Source organism: Acomys russatus, chromosome X (assembly GCF_903995435.1).
Source record: "Acomys russatus chromosome X, mAcoRus1.1, whole genome shotgun sequence".
Classification (NCBI taxonomy): Eukaryota; Metazoa; Chordata; class Mammalia; order Rodentia; family Muridae; genus Acomys; species Acomys russatus.
In genome coordinates this window covers 54,160,170-54,180,365 of record NC_067169.1, presented here as the reverse complement: position 1 = coordinate 54,180,365, position 20,196 = coordinate 54,160,170, and the positions used below count along the sequence as shown (strand labels likewise).

At 43.2% G+C, this 20,196-nt stretch overlaps 1 pseudogene; it reads left to right on the top strand.

Annotated features, from left to right (window-relative positions):
- Window positions 1-12,238: 12,238 nt before the first annotated feature.
- Window positions 12,239-13,301, top strand: LOC127185283 (elongation factor Tu, mitochondrial-like; annotated as a pseudogene).
- The last annotated feature ends 6,895 nt before the right edge of the window (window positions 13,302-20,196 follow it).

Genomic DNA, 20,196 nt, shown 5'->3' with positions numbered 1-20,196 from the left:
GGTGGTAAGGGTAGTAGGGATATTTGATCTCCAGTTCCTCAGAGAAGAATGAGAGCGGCAAATCAATAGAGCACTCTCCCCTTCTCCTTGCATGGTCAGTTAGCTAATGAGACGCTCACCTTCTGATTAGGCCTTGAAATGATTCCCAGCATTCTGTGACCAACTTGAGTCTGTTACAGTTCTGCTTTGAGATGCCCAACAGAGTACCAGAGCAACGAAGGCTCATTTCTGGCACCTTAGCCTTTTATACTTGATAGAGCACATACAGCTGTTGTCATAAATAGCATTTTGCAGGCTTGTCACAATCCTGGCTTCTCTGAATAGCCTTGAATTTTGGAGTTCCAATGCTATGCCAATTGCTACATATGCACCATAAGGACTGAGCTAAACACAATTCAATTCACTTTGGCAGTGCTCTAACTTGCTATTAGTTAAAGCACAAATTAAAAGAGAGAAATGCCCCACAACCACAAAATGACAGGCACGTTGATTAATGTAGGTGTCACCGGTTTTTAAATTACACTTCTCAAAGATGTCAGGGCTAATAAGAAGTCATAGGATCTGGAAGATTTTTTCCTAAGGGGCTTCATAGCACTCTTGGTTTAGAAAGATGGGCTTCTTCCACTGGTTTCAATTCTAATTTGCTTAACCCTTTTATCCCCAGGGTATTTGAATGTACAATGGCTTTAATAACCTATACTCTAAGCTGGGCATGGTGGCACACGCCTTTAATCCCAGCACTTGGTGGGCAGAGGCAGGCAGATTGCTATGAGTTTGAGGCCAGCCTGGTCTACAAAGCAAGTCCAGGACAGTCAAGGCTACACAAAGAAATCCTGTCTCGAAACAAAACAAAACAAAAACCAAAAACAACAACAACAAAAAAAAACCCAAACACATAGTCTAAAGGATTGCTCATTGGTAGACAATGGAGAATAAAGGCAGGAAAGAGTTTGGGATTTATTATGTACACAGTGCTCTGTCTGTATGTACATCTTCACAGCAGAAGAGGGCATCAGATCACACTGCAGATGGTTGTGAGCCACCATGTGGTTGCTGGGAACTGAACTCAGGACCCTTGGACGAGCAGACAGTGCTCTTAACCTTCGAGCCATCTCTGCAGCCCGGGTCGGCAATTCTATGTCACTAAAATAAAGGTCTTCAAATCTATAAGGGTCCACCATCCAAGCCATCCCTACCCCTACCCCCAACTCCCCAGCAACAACAACAACAAAATACCTGACTTAGTACAGCTGTTGGTTACTACATACTTGATTTCAATAATTTGTTTTTCTTTCACTTCTTTTCTAGATCCCCCCCCCCCCCCCCGGGAAGTATGGGCTTGTTGCTTTGCAGTGCTGGTGACCTGTTCCCTTTGAGGATCCCTAGGTGGAGATGGGGCATGAGGAGCCTCCAGGGGAATAGCTCACCACCACTGGGCAACAGGCCTAGCCTGGGAGATTTTAGTGGGACACGTTCCTGAAGCCAGCAAAGAAGATGAAGAGTCAAAGACAGCCACTATACATCCAAATAGGTAAGTTAGTCTTTTACTTGTCATCTTTCTCCTTTTTCCCATGTCTGCTTTGAGAATAACAGCTTCCGACTAACAGGGAAGTGTCTCACTGTAATTGGGGGTGTATGGTAGACCTGCTTAGGACCATGCCTGGCAAGTAAAATGTATGCGCTGGGGTTGCATAATGAGACCATTTGGTACAACATAGTGCGAATAAACACTCAGTAGTGAGCAGAATTGACATGCTCCATTGGCTCTATGCTAAGAAATCCTGAAGCTAATATTTGCATATAAGCAGGAGAGCATCTGCCTTATTAGGGGATTGTGATTATTATAGGAGTAATATAGGCAATACTGGGCACACGGATAGTTTACTGTACTAATGGCACCTTTTTCTCTTCCCTGTTTCTCTTCTTACCCTCTTTCTGTTGGACTTTGATTACTTTTTTCCATCTTATAAGTGTGTATTGTGCTGCATGTCTATTTCTTGTTTTATGTTTTGTGTGTCTAAATAATTCTTTGTTATATCTTTCTTCCTTGCTTTGTGTCTGGCTTCCTTGTTTTATGTATCTATTTCTGCCTGGTTTTGTGTGTCTAAATCTTTGATGTCTTTCCTGCTTTGTGTTATTTCCTTGCTTTGTGTCTTTCTTCCTGCTTTGTGTTTTTTCTTCCTTGCTGTGTGTCTTTCTTCCTGCTTTGTGTATCTTTCTTCCTTGCTTTGTGTGTCTTTCTTCCTTGCTTTGTGTGTCTTTCTTCCTTGCCTTGTGTGTCTTTCTTCCTGCTTTGTGTTTTTTCTTCCTTGCTTTGTGTGTCTTTCTTCCTTGCTTTGTGTCTTTCTTCCTTGCCTTGTGTGTCTTTCTTCCTGCTTTGTGTTTTTTCTTCCTTGCTTTGTGTTTTTTCTTCCTTGCTGTGTGTGTCTTTCTTCCTTGCTTTGTGTGTCTTTCTTCCCTTCTTCATGTTTTTTATCCTTGCTTTGTGTCTTCCTTGCCTTGTGTGTCTTTCTTCCTGTTTTGTGTTTTTTCTTCCTTGCTGTGTGTGTCTTTCTTCCTGCTTTGTGTGTCTTTCTTCCTTGCTGTGTGTGTCTTTCTTCCTTGCCTTGTGTGTCTTTCTTCCTGCTGTGTGTGTCTTTCTTCCTGCTTTGTGTGTCTTTCTTCGTGCTTTGTGTGTCTTTCTTCGTGCTTTGTGTGTCTTTCTTCGTGCTTTGTGTGTCTTTCTTCCTGGTTTGTGTGTCTTTCTTCCTTGCCTTGTGTGTCTTTCTTCCTTGCTTTGTGTGTCTTTCTTCTTTGCTGTGTGTGTCTTTCTTCCTTGCTTTGTGTGTCTTTGTTCCCTTTGTGTTTTTTCCTTCCTTGCATTGTGTATCTTTTTTTCTTGCTTCTCTGTTTTGATGTTTGCATCTTAAATGTCTCCTCCCTTTCTATGTGCAGTGTGCCTTTCCTAATCCCGTATTGTTTGTCTTGCTAATTTCTTTCTTGTAGAGCTTTGAACTTTGTTTCATTTTCTCTTCTGGTACCTGTGTGATCTGTGTCTTGTCTTGTTTTTTGTTTTTTCCTAACTGGTTGCTTTTCTCTGAGCTCTTCTTTCACTCTGCTTTTCATGACTCCCTTGTATGTGTCCCTCTCTCCTGCTCACCTCACTTGTTTTTCTGTGAACTCTGTCGGCCCTGTGACTTAACATTTCACACTTTTCTGTTTACTTCTGTTTACTTCCTTTCTGCCTTCGTTGGACTGTTTTCTCTTTTTTCCTTCTATGCGTCAGTGTCTCTTTGCTGTTTGTCATTCTCCCATTGCTTTGTGCTTGCTTTTATTCTTTCTCTGCTACTTCCCCGACTTAATGTCACCCTCTCTTATCTAGTGTAATCTTCTTTTGCACATTTCTGTGTGTGTGATGTGTGATGACAGCAGGGCTTCTCAGCCCCTTTCCCAATAGGTACAGAATGTCACCTGTGGAACTGTTCATCACGTCGGACTGCCCTTCAAAACACAGCACCCCGGCCAGGATTGAAGTAGATCTGAAATGACCACGTGTATAAGGCCCAACGTGGAGGATAAATGGTTTCTGACTTGAGACTTAAAAGGACCAAGATACATAGAAGACCTGTCTGAGCTGGATGGAGGAGGGCGTGAGTCTTCTTAAGGTGGATGGACAGGATGCTGACAACCCATAGGAGGGGGACCGTTTCTACGGGACACGTGAAGTCTTAAGAACTGAGACCTACATCATAAGATACAACTTGAGATAAGCTCAAGCCCAAATGGACAGAAGGTCTTTGAGATAAAGTTTAGAAACTGGAGGCCTATGGCCCAATACCAAGGGAAAGTCTGAAGATGAGACCCCCCAGAACCCCAGCTCCTTCATACTGTTAATCCCCCTTCTCTTGGGACATTTTCGGACTCCTTTCTGTTTCTTAGATTTCCATTTAAGCAAGCAGTACTTGAGCTGTGCTTTGCCATATTGTCATTTGGCGTAAAGGAACAAGTTCTTAGATTGACCGTGTTGTGCAAGGGTCTGTTTTAAGCCTGATTTTAGCCATTTGTTAAAATTTTGATGTTCTACAACTTCCATTTCTCTTCACATCTGCTCCGAGAGAGACAGAGAGAGAGAGAGAGAGAGAGAGAGAGAGAGAGAGAGAGACAGAGAGACAGAGAGACAGAGAGACAGAGAGACAGAGACAGAGAACAAAATCCAGCCAGTGCGTCTCATCAGGTGCCCTAGGCTGATGAGAGAAGGAAAGCATCAGGCTGTTAAGGGGAACCAATGTCAGGCTATCTAGAGAAAATATGAAGAGCTGCTCCAGACCAGTGAGAAGAATTAGACAAGCAATATGCAGATGTGCCAACCTCCTGAGAAGCGCCAGCCAGCATCACCTTCCTTCTTTGGGCTTAGGTGAGCAGGGTATGGAATTTCTAATAATGGTAGCAGTGATTATGTTTGGAACAGTATAAGGTATGAACTCCCTGCTCATAGTAGTGGCTGAGTAGTTTGGTGCATTTCCCTGGGTTTAACACCCGCCTTTAGGATTAATGGTGAGAGAATCTGGGGACTATTTAACAGACTTGTCTTTTCCGTGCCCTCCTCTTCCCCTTTAAGAGGGAAGTTACTTAAATGATATGAAAGAAATAAAGTATCGTGCTCATAGCACATTGGCAATCACGCATGGTTAGCATCTGAAAATGTAATTTGAGGTTTTACTGTAAGTGCCTGAGACTTTGTGGGTCGCTGCTCTCAATTGTATATTCTCTTAAAAAGAAAAGACCTTTTCAAAAGGTAAGAACTGCCCACTGGCCCATTGCCTGCACTTGACCAAGCCCTGCTATAAATGCCAAGGACTATGTCTGATAACATCAATGTCCTTCTCTGTGCTGAGTGCTATGGATGTGATGCTTAACTGATCACTTCCAGGTAACAAAGTGTACCCATGTGCTTTGTAAACCATAAAGCACGCTGACACTTCTAAGTGAATGTTGATGAACAAATGCTGTTATCTAGTCCATGCATTCTGCTGTGGTACATGCTATGGGTACAAATATTGCTATAGGAATAAAGAGTAAACATGCTTTGGAAAAAATATTATATAAACATATAAGGCTTGAATGAATAATCCATATACTTAAGGCCAATGTATTTGTGCTACTTTGGTGATTCTCAGTAAAATTTAACATACCAGGTAGCAGGGGGGAAAGAGCCATATGGAAACTGACTTTAAACTACAAAATATGCCACAAATGCAAGTGATTACCCTATTGTAATCACCTTATGATTGACCAAGTCCGATGCTCAGCACTAGGGATAACAAAGGGACACATTGTACCACAGAACTAAAATGTAAGAGCACATTCTAAGTGCTTTGTAAACTAAAGCACTAGACAGCTCCATGTGCACAAGTGAATGAATATTAACTCCTCCCTCTCATGCATCAGGCGTTGTTTTGGGTGCATGAAATGCAAGGTAAATTGTGTTGAGTAACTCTGCCATGAAATTAGAATGTTCACATCCTATACTATTTATTTGCAAGGGATGAGATACTGCTCAATTGAATCAGTCAAGACTTTGGTGATGAGGGCAAGTTAATAATACCCCTGGGTCATGTTATGACCGTGTGTATTTTCTTGACTATAAGGCACTTTGGAAAGGGAAGACATGACACATTTTCCATACAAATAAAACTGCCTATAAAATAGGCATGGTCTGTATACAAAATTCTCATTGTACTTTTGGCCCACGTGAGAATAGTATAAAAAGTTCACAAGCTGGGTGTGTAGTATATGCTCTGACCTCAAGCAGCTAAAGCAACAGGACCAATTGAGCACGGAAACTTGAAGCCAGCCTGGGAACACAGTGAGATAAATCTCAAACCAAGAATTAAATGCCTGTTGAATATATATATATATATGTCAATATTGGTTGTCTACCATATATATTCTCTCATGGGCACTGGAGAGATATGCAAACTTATACTTCATTGTGCCCACTGCTCAGAGTAATGTGTACTGTTGGCTTTTTATGAACTCTGAGGTACCTTATAAATATAACAATTCAGTTTCTTATTTGACACTAATTTGCAGGCTTTTAAAATTCTGCCACATTTATTATACTGTGCAAATAAAGTAACTCAGTACCTGTGAATATATGAGGCGTTCAGCATCTGATGAATATGACACTGGATGACAATCATTTATTATGAACAGTGCCCTTGCTAGGCATTGGGATGCAAGACAAAGAAAGCATTCTCGGTGTTCTGTGTGTTTAAAGAAATTACGTGCAAGATTAATTTATATTTTGTAAGCTGCCATACGTATACATATGTATGCAATATTTGCCTAGTGAGCAATGATTATTTTATCCCCAGATGTGGCAACTGGGGGCACAAACATTCATTACCATTTTTATTAACCCACAACAAAGATCTGTGTGTGGGGCTTTATGAAGTGTGCAGTTCCATCAAGCCAGGACCTAACTGTTGGCCTCATCAGTGAACAATGCTTACTTTTTGAGTTTAATCTTGGCTGACATTTACTCAGAATATGCTTCTCGCCTAGTATGTGCATCTTACTGTGGTGTTTTGCAAAGATTGCCTGCTATCATTATGAAGTACACACAGACCGAGACCAAAGCTCCATTTAACTTAAGTGATTAAATGAAAATAGAGAAAATATGGATTTAGCACACGGTATGTTGCACCAAGTGGGCTATCCTGTCTAGAAGGATAAATACTTTCTGGCTGGCTTGATTGAAGAGTTGGATTTAAAAAAAAAAACTGCTTTTTCCATCCAGTTTCTTAAATGTTGAATACTGCTGCTGGAGATAAATTACCAATGCCTTTCCAGGAAAGGTGTTACAGTAAAGGGCCAGAGTCAGGTGGTCCAAATAGTATGGATACCAGGGACCAGAATGACAGAAAAGGGCCCAAGCACCAGATGCTACATACTCAATGTGGTCCAGACCCTCCCTAAATACATGTGCTGCCTGGGGACCAAGTAACCAGAGCATTGTACATTCAAAGCACATTATCTAATAAAACACTGTTTATACAGAATATCCTAATATAGGTCCTAAAACTAAAATGTGAGGTGGACCTAGTACAGATCAGAGATCATGGCTGAAGAGGAGACACCAAGACATGGCCTCATACCATACAGTCCAGGCTGGTTCTAATTGGTGAATCTCCTGCCACAGCCTCTCATGTGCTGAGATTACAGATGTGCGAAGCAATGCCCAGCTTGGAGAATAGATCTGATTGCTGGGCAAATCATATTTTAGTGGCTCTTTGCCTGAAGGTGGTGTTATGTTTGATGAATTAATCAAATAGGTCTGGTCTAGAAGACCCACTGGCTTGACCTAAAGATTTTGAAAACCAAACAAAGGCCAAGATTCATTCTGGCTAAGGAAGCCCCAAAGGTCATTTGCTCATTGGCCCTACCTTGGAGGAAGGATAAGGGGGACTTAAGGTCCGCCCTATAATTAGTTATATTCTCCTTTGCTTACAGTTGAAGTGTTTCCAAGGAGAATCAAGATGAATCAATGATTTGAAAGGTATTTGCTCATTGCCTGGCTCAGAATCAAGGAGACATGTGAGCAATAAGAATACTAACACAATCATCAAATTTAAGTACAGAGCTAGAGAGATGGCTCAGAGGTTAAGAGCACAGACTGCTCTTCCAGAGGTCCTGAGTTCAATTCCCAGCAATCACGTGGTGGCTCACAACCATCTATAATGTGATCTGATGCCCTCTTCTGGCCTGCAGGTGTACATGCAGGCAGAGCATTGTATTCATAATGATAAATCTTAAAAAACAAAAGCAAAGCTTAAGTCTAAATAAAGGGCAGTTCTTAGTGCTGAAAACAAGGAAGACATTAAAGGACATAACCCAATGTATACTTTATTTACCTCAGTAGCACATAAGACACTACAGCTCTCACTCTAGCTGAAAAAACCTCAACATGGTGAGAAGGAGTTTAAAAAATATATAGCTCTCCTTCTCATGGACATGCTTGGTAGAGTGGGAGTAACTGTGGTTCTCTACCTCTTGAACTACACATAATGTAGAGGATGCTACTGGAAGCTAAATGAAACACATCTGTTCCAAAAGGCACGTGGTGTGACTTACAGGGTGTCTTAAAAATCAGACTGATGCTCTTTATTAAGGCGAAATATTAGTTAGCGCAAGCGTTTTCTAGACTGGAAGACTCTTGCTTTTCACAGCCTCTGGTTAGAATATAGGAGGAAGGTTACTATTCACTCACTTGCTTCCCTTATGCATCTACTCCACAGGTATTTGCACACAAGGCTCTTAGGCCTTTATTTGGCTCCTGACCCATGGTAGAAAGAAAGAAAAGAAAGGGAAGAAAAGCAAACAGGCATAGCTTCCGCAGGGAGCTGCTGAACTTTGGGGTCTGATTTGAGGAACTGGCACAACTCGGTCCCCAGATAACTTATAGCACGAGCCCTCACCCTCACCTCTGCTTTGGCCACTGCAATGAACCAGAAGCTGGGTTTGTGGCAAGCCTGCTCTTAAAGTTGCAGGAGCCCTCCGCACAAAAAGAAGTCTTCCAAGTTTTTAGACCTATGACTGTGACCACTACTGGTCAGGAGGGATGACAGCCACCTTGCTCCATAACCTCAGTCTCCTTAGTATTATCCTGGGGGAGACAAACCCATTTTTGAGGCACAGCAGGCTTTGAAATACATTGGCACATTTTGTCTGGCTTCAGCTTTGTATCTTCCACGCTAAAGCTTGTGAAGTGTCTGAATAGGTCTGTCATAGTCGGGCAGCACACAGGGACTTTAGAAATGCTCTCCTCAAGGCTTGCTGTGGTAGAAACATGCCAGTGGATGAAGATAACATGCTTGCATAAAATTGAATAATAAAATTGAAAACAATTGGAAAAATTGGAGGAAAGAAAGGCCAAATCAAAAGAACTTGAAAACAGATGCCTTCTACAAGGAGGACCGACTGCTTTGATCATTTTGGTTTTTCTTTCACTCAGAGGGTGGGACTGGAGGACGAGTGAAGGAAACGGTCAAAGCTATGTCTAAAGGGCAGCTTACCCTTGCTCTCAATTGGTCTTCGAACCAACATTATTGCTATCTGGACCCTAAATTGGGGACTGCTTTTTCTTGACTTCAAAGCAGTTCCAAACAACCAAACACTGTTGAAGAGTTAAATGTAATGTATTTTTATCTAATGGCTATCAGCTAAGCCTTGACTTAGATGGGAACAAAATCTATTAATTCAATCAGTGTGACCTCTTTATCTAAGTTGCCTTAAGCCTATGGTCACAATGTATTGTAAATCATGCATACTTTCAAAGTATCTAGACTTCATTTAGCAAGGCAGTGATGACAGCCACAAATTGAGAAGGAAACAGAAAAGTTGATGGAGCCAGGTTGAAGAGGTCTGGGAGTTTTTAAAGTTTGTTTGTTTTTTTCTTTTTCATTAAAACTAAATTGGACATCAGACTCAGTTGAGGTGTTACTAATATTAGCTTGTAGGGATGGGGCTACTTTTCTGGAAAGTACAAAGGAAAAAAGTAACTAACAGCCTTCCTTTCACAGTTTCTGCCATCACCATGACTCCCAATTAAACAAAGATAAAGACATCCTATCATCATCTGCTTTGGTCCCAAAAACGAACTTACAACCAAATCTGTTGTTGTTAAAGACAGTGGCATTGCCTTCCCACCATCTGCGAAAGAGTGCTGTACACATGGGACACAGTTGGACTCCTGAACTGATGTGGAATGCAAACTTCTCTTGACTCTTGGGTGTTTTGAAGACAAAAAAAGTGACCATCAATAAGTCACAATGAACCGAGGGGTGGGGGTGGGAGGTGGAGGGAGTCGGAGGGAGGTGGTGAGGGTAGTTTTTTGTCAAATAAAATACTGTGCTTTGAAAACACCATGTACTGTATACGATAATTTTCTTAAATTTTGTGTGTATGAGTGTTTTGTCTGCATGTATGTCTATAAATCAGGTGTGGCTGTTGTACCCTTGTGTGGCCAGAAGAGGGTGGTAGAGCCAAAAGAACTGAAGTTACAGTCAACACTTGGTGGATTGCAGGAAAATAACATAAGTCCTCTGGAATAGAAATGCACTACTGAGCCATCTTTCCACTACCACCACTTCCCACCTTCCCCCCCTTTTTTTTAAAGGCAAGATTTCACATAGCCAGAGCTAGTGAGCCTCCAAGTCCCTATGAAGCCAGAATGACTCTGAGCTCCTGATCCTCCTGTGTCAGGATTACAGGTTTGCACCACCAAGCCTAGTTTCCTTATGATAGTTTCTAACTCTGTTCAGTTTTAATCTTGTATATAATGGGCATCACTGTATATGGCTGGCCTCATTACCATGTAGATCCACCTGCCTCCAACTCATGGATGCTAGAATTAAAAACCTGTACACCCAGGCCTAGCCAGTTGTTTTCCTTAAGAACACAAAAACTGACCCATGGTGGCCCACACCTTTAATTTAGGCACTCAGGAGGCAGAATCAGTTCCAGGTGAGCTTGCTATACAAAGCAAGTGCAGGACAGCCAAGGCTACATAGAAACCCTGTCTAAGAACCAAAGCAAGCAAATGAACAAAAAACCCAAATACTTTAGTCACCCTGTTTGGTGGGTGATTTGGGGCCACATTTCTCATAGCTCAAGTTGTTTGGGTGAAGGATACTGACAACACAAATCACAATAGAACCACGAGATGCAAAATATAATTAAGGACAGAGTGGGTAGGAGTAACGGTATGACTGAGGAAAAGAAAGCCCATGCTGTCAAATAGGCCCTTGAGTAAAGGAAAGGGCCTCTGATAGTTCTAGAATCCTAAAGGATGAAAGTGCCCCTCATGAGAAAAGAAATCCTCATAGGAAAGTTGGTACTGTGTAAAAGAGGTCTATAGTTAGACGTGCCTTTCGTCAGCCACAGCTATCCTGTAGGTGTGTGCCAACCACATAGGGCCTCCGTTTCCTTCCAATGGGCCAGAGAGGCAACATTGCTTTACCTTAAATCAGTTCTCCTGGCATCCACACAATGAAAACCAAAGCCTCATCTATGGGGCTGGAGAGCCCCATCTACAGGGCTGATCCATAAAGAGACAGAGGGGTCTGCGTGAGGGAGGTGTCCCAGTCAGCCATGTTAAACCTTACCGTCTTTGGAAAAGCAGTATTGGCCCAACTCCAAGAAGCCCATGAGGCCCTACCACTACACTATTGGCAACTAAAGGATTATGGGAGGGAGGGAGGATAGGGTAGGGAGGGCGAACCCACATATATACAGTAATGGACCCACCAGTATCTGACCATTTCAAACTCAAAGTCACACAGATGCCCAAGTTAAACTGTTAAACACTAAAGAAAATAAAACTTGTAAATGTGAGGTTTTTTTTTTTTTTTTTTTTTTTTAATAAGGATCAAGGGGCTGACAATGGTGGGAGGGAAATCAAAAAAGTGTGGGGAGAGCAAGCAAAGTGCAATATATATATATATGCCTATGAGATTGTCAAAGATTGAAAATGCTCTTCCAAAGACCAGCTCCGGTTCAAGCTCTCCAGTAACAGCGAATCTATAAGCCCACGAAGGGTAATACATTTTTTGAGTTAATGGTCTCAGAAGAAATAGGACATTTTAACTCACCGTCATTAGAGTTTCACGTGCCTCAGAGCGGAGGTTAAGCGGAGAATAGGTTGAGTACAGCTCTGAATGGTGGCAGAGTCACACAGAAGCATGAGTTAGAGGCTTTGTCATCAGACACCGAACATCTCTGAAAAGAGAGTTGAAAGGGCTCAATGTTTTTAGTGCCAAGAGCTCCACTAAAACTCTAGTTAGCCGAGCACTCGGGAAGCAGAGGCCGGGGCACCGCTGTGAGTTCAAGGCCTGCCTTCTCTACAAAGCGACTCCGGGACAGTCAAGGTACACAGAGAAACCCTGTCTCGAAGAACCAAAAACAAACAACAACAACAAGAAGAAAAACGAGTTAATGAAAAGTGTACATTCAAGCTGGGACTGGCAGTACGCACCCTTAATTCTGTGAGTGCAAAGCCACCTTGGTCTTGAGCTCCAGCCAGACAGCCAGATAGCGGTACTCAATGGGACTCTGGCTTAAAAAGTAAAAAAAAAAAAAAAAAAAAAAAAAAAAAAAAGTGGGCGGAAGTGACCTGAAGTTTCAAGTGCGAGTCCTTACCTGCACGCACTGGATCCAGATGCTTAGTTCTCCTTCTCAGGCAATTAGTACTACCACAATGGCGGCCGCCACCCTTTTATGAAGGACGAGCCGCTTGGGCGGTCTTCGTGCCTGCCCCACCCCATTTCTGCAAGGTCCCCTGCGGACCCCGAAGGCCCCGGCGCCACCGCCGCCCTTCTCGCGTCACGCCCTAGCCGTAGAGGCCAAAAAGAACTACTTACATAGACGACGAGCCCCAGGTGAAAGCGGGTAGCGTCGGCCATGTGCACCTCCGCAAGACCACCCTGGCCGCGGCCATCATGAGAATTCTAGCCCAGGGAGGTGGAGCCAAGTTCAACAAGTAAGAGGAGGCAAGACAATGCCCCAGAGGCGCGAGCTGCCAGAGCTGCCGGTATCACACAGCTCCGGTGAGTGTGGCACTGCTGCCCGACACTATGCCCGCCCTGCACAGAGACTGCCCGGGTCCTGCAGATTAGGTTAAGGATAGGATCACAGGCACTGCCCCTCTGGATGGCTGCATCTGGGTGGTGGCAGCTAAGGACAGCCCCATGCTCCAGACCCGAGAGCACTTACTGCTGCCTGCCCCAACAGATTAGGGTGGAGCACCCAGCAGACGCCTTGTAGAACTGGAGATGCGGGAGTTTGGTTATAAAGGAGACACCAGTCACCATAGGCTCTGCTCTCCGTGCCCGTGAGCAACGTGATCCTGAGCGAGGGGTGAAGTCAGTGCAGAAGCTGCAGGACGCCGCCCTGGACACCTACCGCCCAGTGCCCACCCGGGACCTGGAGAAGCCCTTTCTGCTCCCCTGGAGAGTCACTTTACTGAATGCCTGGCCGGTGCACAATGGTGACAGGTACACTGGAGGGTACTCCAGTGTGCTCCCTGGAGAAGGGAGATGAGTGAGAGTTGCTGGCACATAGCGAGAACCCTCGCACCATGGTGACAGGCACTGAGATGTTCCACAAGAGCCTGGAGAGGGTTGGGGCCCCGGGGTGCTCTGGTCTCAGGCTTAAAGCAGGATTGGGGGCGTGGTTTGGTCATGGGCAAGACAGGTCCCACCCAACCCCACCAACCCAACCCTCCCAGGATGGGGACAGCAAAGAGGTGGAGGATCAGGTAGAAGAGGAAGTTCAAGGTCCTCTCTCTCTCCCCAGGGACATTTAAGAAACATAAGCTGACTGATTTCACAGCAGCCCTAGAAATCGTTAAAACATTAACAGGCACAGAGAAAAAGCTCAACGAACATAAAGGCTCATTTAAAATAGTAGAAATGGAGGCCCTTGCAATTCTTGTGGTTTGCAGCTGCTATTTGTGTTGTAAAAGTGAAATGGAGGGTTTTCATTGGGGAAGCCAAATGTCCCTTTACCTCAGGAAAATCCTCTTTCCTCATGGGCTATGACCTTTTCCTGAGGAGGACAAGGGCTGAAAGTCAAGCAAGGACAGTGATGAATGTAACCAGAACAAAAACACCAACAAGAAAAACTGTGGAGCAGGTGAAGGTGGCCTTGTCATTAGGAACTCAGCCTGGGTTTCATTCATGGCAGCCATAGTAGATTCCGAGGTGATAAAGGAAAAGCCCAGCAGAATTTAATGGGCAGTTCCATGACATTGTCTGGGGCCCTTGCTCTGTCTCTGTCTGTCTGGTGCAGTGTAATGAAGGTGGAGGGAGCAGTTTCTTTCTTAGAGAACCAGAAAGCTCTGGGGGAAAACGTTACCCGAGGGTGCCTGAGCCAGAGCTCAGATAGGCCAGAGCAGTTTGGATGCCCAGTGCCTGGGTCAGCCCCTGCCAGCAGTGGCCGTCACCCTGAAAGTCGATGTAGGCTGCAGAAGCTGCAGAGAAATTCTGTGTCCCCCTACGAAAAAATCAAAGTCTATGTACTCTAGAAGAGAGAATTCTGTTCTTCCCACGACCACACATAATCAAGAATACAGATTATATAAAAATGTATACCCCAAAGTTCAATATGCAAGTAAGCTTTCTCAGAAAAAAAAAAAAAAGCTGTTTGGAGTTGGAGAGCAGCGAATCTTTGATACAGGACAAGCCCACGTTGGGTGTCCTTCTAAGGCGTACTTCTAGAAGTGGACGTTTCGAAGTTTCCATAACTGAGCCCTCACTCTCCTAGTGGAAGACATCTTTGTCAAGCTCTGTGGAGGGAGTGAGAGTTTACCGGGAATCACACTTGAGGTCAAGAAAGACAGAAGTGGGTGTGGGCTTTGATGCTCTTGGCCAGGCCAATGTCAGGGCCTGCAAGGGCTTACCACGGGGTTGCAGAGGAAGATGGAGCTCTGTGATTTCGAGGCCATCATGGTTTATAAAGTGTCCAGGACACCCAAGTCTACACAGAGAAACCCTGTCTCGAAAAACCGAACCAAACCAAAAAAAAGCAACACCCAAAACCAAACCAAAGGAAAAAACAAAAACATAAGCAACTAGTTATGCTACAAAGGGACTGAAGTGATGGCTTAGTGGTTAAGAGCACTGGTAGTTCTTGGCTACAGATATGATTTAGGCCATGGGCCTCAGATATGGCCCCTGTAACCGAAGCAAAGGCCTGCTAAATCACCCACACAGACTTTGGGCAGCCTCACACTTCTCATCGTAGGCCATGTCTTCCATCACGAACACATTTGTGTTGGCTTAGGTCTGACTAATCCTCTAATTTATGTGAAGTAAGGCTGTAGTAAGTCAGAGTTACAGAACTTACCAGTTAGGCCTATGGTCATGGCACTAGAGGTGGAGAGCCCCTTCCTCCCAAGACTCAATGGCCCCATCCACCCAACTGCACATGGCCTTAGAAGTAATCATCACTTGGGGAGGCAGAGGCAGGCGGATCACTGTGAGTTCAAGACCAGTCTGCTCTACCAAAACTAGTCCCAGACAGCCAGGGCTACACAGAGAAACCCTGTCTCAAAAAACAAAAACAGAACAAAACAACAAAAAATAAGAAAAATAGAAATGAATAGAAAGTGTCTCTTGGAAATTCAATGTCAAAAGATATTCAAACAAATAAAAGACTTGAGGGGCTGGAGAGATGGCTCAGTGGTTAAGAGCTCTGCCTGCTCTTCCAAAGGTCCTGAGTTCAATTCCCAGCAACCACATGGTGGCTCATAACCATCTGTAATGTGATATGGCGCCCTCTTCTGGCTTGCAGGAGTACATGCAAGCAGAGCACTGTATATATAATAATAAATAAATAAATCTTTAAAAAAAATAAATAAAAGACTTGAGTAACACTAATCTAGCAGTATTCTCATTTTCAGGCCTCAGCGTTCAAATCTTGTATCCTGGGGCAAAATCCAAGTGTTTCCTTGGAGTGTGCTAAGCGTGGTGCTGGCCCAATATCCTGCAATCATACCTGCTCTTAGCATTCTAGCTAGTTATTCTACCTTCCAGACACCAGCAAAATAATCTGGCATTCTGCTATTTGGCCACTAGATGGCTCTATAAGACCATATTTGTGCTATAGACTTACAGCCATGCGAATTAAGGAGCTAGGTAGGTGGGTAGTGTGATATTAGGTATAGTAGGACTTTAGGTGGATACAGCCCTTTGTAGTGCTCCAGGCCTTGTAGGTAGCCTCTACTGAATGCATTTCAAGTCAGACTGGATTAGCATGGATACAATTTTGGGATGTTGGCACCATCCTATTTTGGAGGCATGTTTCTATTCCACTCCTAGGAAAAATCATAGTTTCTCGTCAGAGGTCCTTAATAGATGTAAAGATGTTGAATTGGAACATGAAGTGAACCCAGCAAGGGGTGTGTGTGTGTGTGTGTGTGTGTGTGTGTGTGTGTGTGTGTGTGTGTGTGTGTGTGTGTGTGTGTGTGCGCGCGCGATTAAAGAATAAGAGGTCATGACTTTAAGAAGGGGGGGGGACCATGGGAAACGCTGATGAGAAGAGAAGGGGAAATGGGAATACAGCCTTCATAAATTCTACAAAAAAATGTTAAAGAAAGTCGGGTGTCTTGGCGCACCCCTTTAATCCCAGCACTCAGGAGGCAGAGGCAAATGGATCACTGTGAGTTCGAGGTCAGCCTGGTCTACAAAGCGAGTTCTAGGACAACCAAGGCTACACAGAGAGACCCTGTCTCAAAAAACCAGATAAATAAAAAAATTAAGTAAAATAAAGGAGAAGAGAGAGGGAGCTTGGGTGGCTCAGTGGCGTAATAGTTGTCACATGTACAAGGCCCTAGGGTCAATATCGAATCTGTGTGGTGAGTCAGGCCAGCTTCATTTGCTAATATTTTCAACTAAGCAAATGTTACCCTTCAACTTGATTTCTAGATGAATTTCATTTTTAGTAGAATTGCTACAAGTGGATATTTAAAATGCAAAAAATAATACGAATAATAACTTGTGTAAAAAATTATGTATTTATAAAGCAAATTGTTGATACATCATTTGAGCTCTGTAACCTTTCCTAGCATGCTCAGTAAACTAACAGCGTGATTTTAATCAGCACATAGAAATTTTAAGAATTTAATATTGGAACAGCAGTAAACAAAAGATTAATATATTACCCATACTCTGTACAATCAAAAAAAGTGTTTTATTTGTTTTGGTTTTTGGGTTTTCTTTTTGAGACAGGGTTTTTCTGTGTAGCTTTGGCTATCCTGAACTCACTATGTAGATCAGGCTGGCCTTGAACTCACAGAAATCCACCTCCCTCTGCCTCCCTGGGTGCTGGGATTAAAGGTGTGAGCCACCACACTCAGTTAAGAAAACGTATTTTAAAAGTCAGTTGAGGGACTGGAGAGATAGCTCAACAGTTAAAAGCACTGGCTGCTCTTCCAGAGGACCTTGGTTCAATTTCCAGCACCAACATGGCAGCTTATAGCTCTCTGTACTCCTATTACAGGGAATCTGACACTGTCACACAGACATACATGCAGGCAAAACACCAATGCACATAAAATCAAAATAAATAATTTTAGAAAGTCAGTTGAAGTGGATTAAAGACCTCAACATAAAACCAGAGACACTAAGTCACTTAGAAGAAAAAGTGGGGAGGAGCCTGGAACATATTGGCACAGGAGACAACTTCCTGAACAGAACACCAACAGCCCAGGCCTTAATGTCAACAATTAATAAATGGGACCTCAGGAGGCTGAGAAGCTTCTGTAAGGCAAGAGACACTGTCAAGAGAACAAAGCGACAGCCTACAGACTGGGAAAAGATCTTCACCAACCCTACATCTGACAAAGGTCTAATATCCAAAATATATAAAGAACTCAAGAAATTAAACACCACCAAACCAAATAACCCAATTGAGAAATGGGACCTGGAACTAAAGAGAGAATTCTCAACAGAGGAATATCAAATGGTTGAGAAACACTTAAAGAAATGCTCAACCTCCTTAGTCATCAGGGAAATGCAAATCAAAACAACTGTGAGATTCCATCTTACACCCATCAGAATGGCTAAGATCAAAAATTCAAGTGACACCACATGCTGGCGAGGATGTGGGGAGAGAGGAACACTCCTTCATTGCTGGTGGGAATGCAAACTAGTACAGCCACTTTGGAAATCTATCTGGTGCTATCTTAGAAAACTGGGAATAGGGCTTCCTCAAGACCCAGCTATTCCACTCCTTGGAATATACCCAGAAGATGCTCCAGCACACGACAAGAAAATTTGCTCAACCATGTTCATAGCAGCCTTATTCATAATAACCAGAACATGGAAACAGCCTAAGTGTCCCTCAGTAGAAGAATGGATAAAGAAACTGTGGTACATATACACTATGGAATACTACTCAGCTATTAAAAACAAGGAATTCTCGAAATTTGTGGATAAATGGATTGAGCTAGAAATGATCATGAGTGAGTTAACCCAGAAGCAGAAAGACTCACTTATATCTGCATACTAGCCCAAGGGGCATGTCCCACGAAAGCCTTCACTTACCAGGAAACTGGGACAGAGGGGAGGACATCCTATTGGGACTCTAGATGAGAGAAGCATTGGAGAATAGCAAAGTAGAAGGATCCAGAGGGTCCTAGAAACCTACAAGTAGAACATTATGATAGGCAGATTTGGGCCCAGGGGTCCCGCTCAAACTAAGGCACCAGCCAAGGACAATACAGGCGGTAAACTTTAAACCCCTACCCAGATCTAGCCAATGGTCAGAACATTCTCCACAGTTGAGTGGAGACTGGGATATGACTTTCTCACGTACTCTGGTGTCTCACATTTGACCATGTCCCCTGGAGGGGGAGACCTGGTGGCACTCAGAGGAAGGACAGCAGGTTACCAAGAAGAGACTTGATACCCTATGAGCATATACAGGGGGAGGTAATCCCCCTCAGGAACAGTCATAGGGGAGGGGAATAATGGGAAAATGGGAGGGAGGGAAGAATGGGAGGATACAAGGGATGGGATGATCATTGAGATATAACAAGAATAAATTAATAAAAAAAATAAGTAGAAAAAGAAAGAAAGTCAGTTGAACTGCTGTACAGTAACAATAAATTTATGAAAAGGAAAATTTCAAAATTCCACTTTTAATACTATCCAACAGAATTAGACACTTAATGAAATTAAAAACAATGCGATGAATGACTCTAAAAATGGAAAAACATTAATGAGAGAAATTAAATAAAATACAATCAAATGCAAAGATACCCTTTGTTCGTTGGGGTTGTATGTTTTGGTTTGTTTATTGTTTTTGTTTGAGGCAGGGTCTCACCATGCAGCCCTGGCTAGCTTGGAACTTACTACGTAGACAAAGCTGGATCTGCCTGCCTCTGCCTCAGCCCTGGGATTAACGGTGTGTACCACTACACCAAACTTGATGTTATAGTTTAAATACATGGTTTACTCCCAGCAATTGTCATTTTCAGTCTTGATGTTGACAAGTGGTATCTTCAAGAGGATGTAATGAATTTTCAAGAGACTGGCCAATTTCTTGGATTTCAAGTGGTTACTATAAAATGAGCCTAGACCTCATCCTTGATTGCTCCTATGCATGTATTCCTTTGGGCAAATAGGTGTTTCCTGATCGACAGCTCTCCTATGACTTAACACTGAGAAGATGCTGGCCAGCACACTCTTGAATGCCTCTGCTTCCAGAACTGCGAGTTAAATTGATCTTTATTATTCATGACTTATGCAGCCTAGGAATTTTGTTATAATAACAGAGTGGTCTAAGATAATTGCCATGACTAGAACGTTTAATATTGTTAAAATGTTTGCACCATTCAAAGGGATCTGTAATGCCAGGTGGTGGTGGCACACACCTTTAATCCCAGCCCTTGGGAGGCAGAAGCAGGTGGATCACAGTGAGTTCAAGGCCAGCCTGGTCTACAAAGCGAGTCAAGGACAGCCACAGCTACACAGAGAAAGCCAGTCTCGAAAAACGAAAGGGAAAAAAAAAAAAAAAGAAAAAGAAAAAGAAAAAAAAAAACCATCAAAGGGATCTGTAGACTCAATCAATACTTATTGCACTCCCAATGATTCTGGCTTTTGTATTTCAGAATAGCAAAAACAACTGTAAAATATGTATAGATGAATGAAGGCCCATAAATAGCCGAAACAATCCTGAAAAAAAAAACAAAGATGAAGACATCTCAATTCCTGATTTCAAACTGTATTTCTTTCAGCTCTTGGGCCTGAGGATCTTGCTGGAAACCAAGATTAATTGATTTTCTTTATTTCTTTTGTTTGTTTTTTTGTTTTGATTTTTCGAGACAGGGTTTCTCTGTGTAGCCTTAGCTGTCCTGGACTTGCTTTGTAGACCAGGCTGGCCTCAAACTCAGTGATCTGCCTGCCTCTACCTCCCAAGTGCTGGGATTAAAGGCGTGTGCTACAGTGTACAACTAATAACTATTTCTGGGTTTTTTTGTTTTTTTGTTTGTTTTGTTTTTTGGTTTGGTTTTTTTTTTCTCGAGACAGGGTTTCTCTGTGTAGTCTTGGCTGTCCTAGACTCCCTTTTCTCCATCAGTCTGGCCTCGAACTCACAGCAATCCACCTGCCTCTGCCTCCTGAGTGCTGGGATTAAAGGTATGCACCACCACGC